Source organism: Quercus robur, chromosome 5, assembly GCF_932294415.1.
Source record: "Quercus robur chromosome 5, dhQueRobu3.1, whole genome shotgun sequence".
Taxonomy (NCBI): Eukaryota; Viridiplantae; Streptophyta; class Magnoliopsida; order Fagales; family Fagaceae; genus Quercus; species Quercus robur.
In genome coordinates this window covers 42,880,843-42,883,328 of record NC_065538.1, presented here as the reverse complement: position 1 = coordinate 42,883,328, position 2,486 = coordinate 42,880,843, and positions in this window count along the sequence as shown.

Below are 2,486 nucleotides of genomic sequence, written 5' to 3'. Positions count from 1 at the left end.
AATAGCCGTGAAAAAAAAAAAGCATCGTGAAAGGTTTATATATATAGTTATAGAGTCCTAATCTATATAGAGTTCGGATTCAGAAAAAAAAAATTATATATTATAGGTTTATAAGATAATACCTTTGGGCCGATCTCGATGGGCTGGGTCGGTTGCATTGCCGACCGACATAGTTGTCGGGCCATGGGCTGGGGAAGAGTGGAAACTGAGCGAAGTGGATATGGGTATGGTGGGATCTGTGGCCATGGGCTTGCCGTGGAAAGGAAGAGGCAGAGGATCAGTCTGTTGGGTCAGATCGTTGGGTCTTGCCGTGGAAAGGAAGAGGTAGAGGATCGGTCTTTGGGTCGGATCATTGGGTCTTGCCGTGGAAAGGAAGAGGTAGAGGATCGGTCTATTGGGTTGGATCATTGGGTCTTGCCGTGGCGTAGAAAGGTGGGAGGAAGGTCCGGTGGGAGGAAGGGTCTTGCCGTGGGAAAGAAATGGCAGAGAATCAGCCTGTTGGGTGTTGCCGTGGAAAGGGAGAGGCAGAGGATCGGGCTAAGGAAAAGGCAGAGAAGAGCTCGTAGAAAGGTGGGAGGAAGGTCCGATGGGAGGAAGGTTCGGTATTCGTGAGAGGGAAACGTATTCGGGTAGTGAAAGAGAAGGCAGTCGGGTGTTTTCGTTTTTTTTTTTTTTTTTGTTTTATCATTGATTATGGTTTTCTTTTTTTTTTGTTTTATTATTTGTTATTATTATTTTTTTTTAATGATGTGCTGATGTGGAAATTTGTGGAAGCTTCAAAAGCTTCGGTTTTATATATATATATATATATATATATAGATTGTTGCAAATCATTTTTTTTTTCTTTTACAGTATGATTTTTGCAAATTTTAAAATAAATAATTTATGTTGAACCACTAAACTAGTAATTTCAAGATAGGTTGATATTAATGAAAATATACATAAAATCTTTAAAAAAAAAAAATTATGTTGAACCATTAGATTAGTAATTTCAAGATAGGTTCTGTGGGGGTGAAAGGTGATGACTTGCATAATTGAGTGTAATTTATCACTTCTCAACTTTAAACTTTAGTCTAATTTCATTTATTTTGTTGATTTTAGACTTGATTTTTGTTATTTAAATTTTATTCCAGATTTGAAGAAGATAAAGATTTATTCAAATAAAAGAAATGTGAAGCATCTAAAGAGAATATTTTTGGCCTTGGAAGTTGGCAAGAAAAAGAGAATGAGGCGCTGAAAAAGAAAGAAGAAAAGGAGGCGTTGAACAAAAAGAAAAGAGGCGCTTAACAAAAATAGAAGGGTTGAACAGAAAAGAAAGAAAAGTGGCGCTGAAACAGAAGACAAAAAAAAAAAAAAAAAAAAGTGCTGAAACGGTGGAATGGGCTGAACTGAAAAATGTTTTGGGCTGAAGCAAAACGTTTTTGGGCTGTGTTAGGCTGCAACAAGTTTTGGGCTGGACTTTAAAAACGTAGGGCTAAAAGAAGAACAAAAAAAGGAGGCACTAAGAAAGGAGAAAAAGGGGTGCTTAACAAGATAAAGAGGGCTGAACAGAAAGTAAGGTACGCTGAAGCAGAAGAGAGCGCTGAAACTGAAAAGAAAAAGAAAAAAAGTGGCGCTGAACAGAGAAACAAGAAAGTGGTGCTGAAACAGAAAAGAAAGAAAGAGGGCTGAAGCAAAAAAGACACTGAAAAAGATTCTTTTGCGTTCATTTTTTCCTTCAAATCTTCTCAGAAAAATTATGGTGAATTCGTTTATGTTGAATTTAATTTTTAGCATGAACTAAATTTTCTTTATTCTAGGAAAACGATGTAATCTAGTTCCGAACTATGCTTGCTTTTCTATGTTAATTTGAACAATTTCTCTTCATGTTTGTCTAATTTATTCTAAGCTTATTGCTTCTAAATAATTGGCCATTAATTAGATGATTTTAATCTTGTGATTTGCTGTCAAAAGAGGGAATTATAGGATAGATCTTGAATATTTCAGCATAGGTAAATATAGAGATCAAAAGACTTGTATGAACCTATGTAGTATTAAAATCATTGGTCTTAATGCTTTCTAACTTTATTAAATTGCATACTCTTGTGTAAATTGATGAACAAGAATGTTTCCAATTGACTGTCGAAAGAGGCTTTTGGAAGAGTTTGGAGATTGCTAATAAACAGAGAGAATTAAATTCAATTAGCTAGATGAGTAAAGCATAGTGAGGTATTAGGTGAAATCGATTTCCTAGAAGTTTCTTTCTCATTAAGTTGATTTTCAAGCAACATCTTTCTTTTCCTTTGCGTATCTTTTATTTAAATTGATTTTATTTTCAATTCCAATTACAAAAACCTTAGTGACTTCTCTAGATAAAATCAAGATTAGCATAATTTTAGTATTTGTCAAAAGTAAGTTACCAATCTCTGAGGACAATACTCTTCTTATCACTTTACTATAAAACTACGATACTGTGCACTTGCAGTTTTGCACCGTTCAAAAGGCCA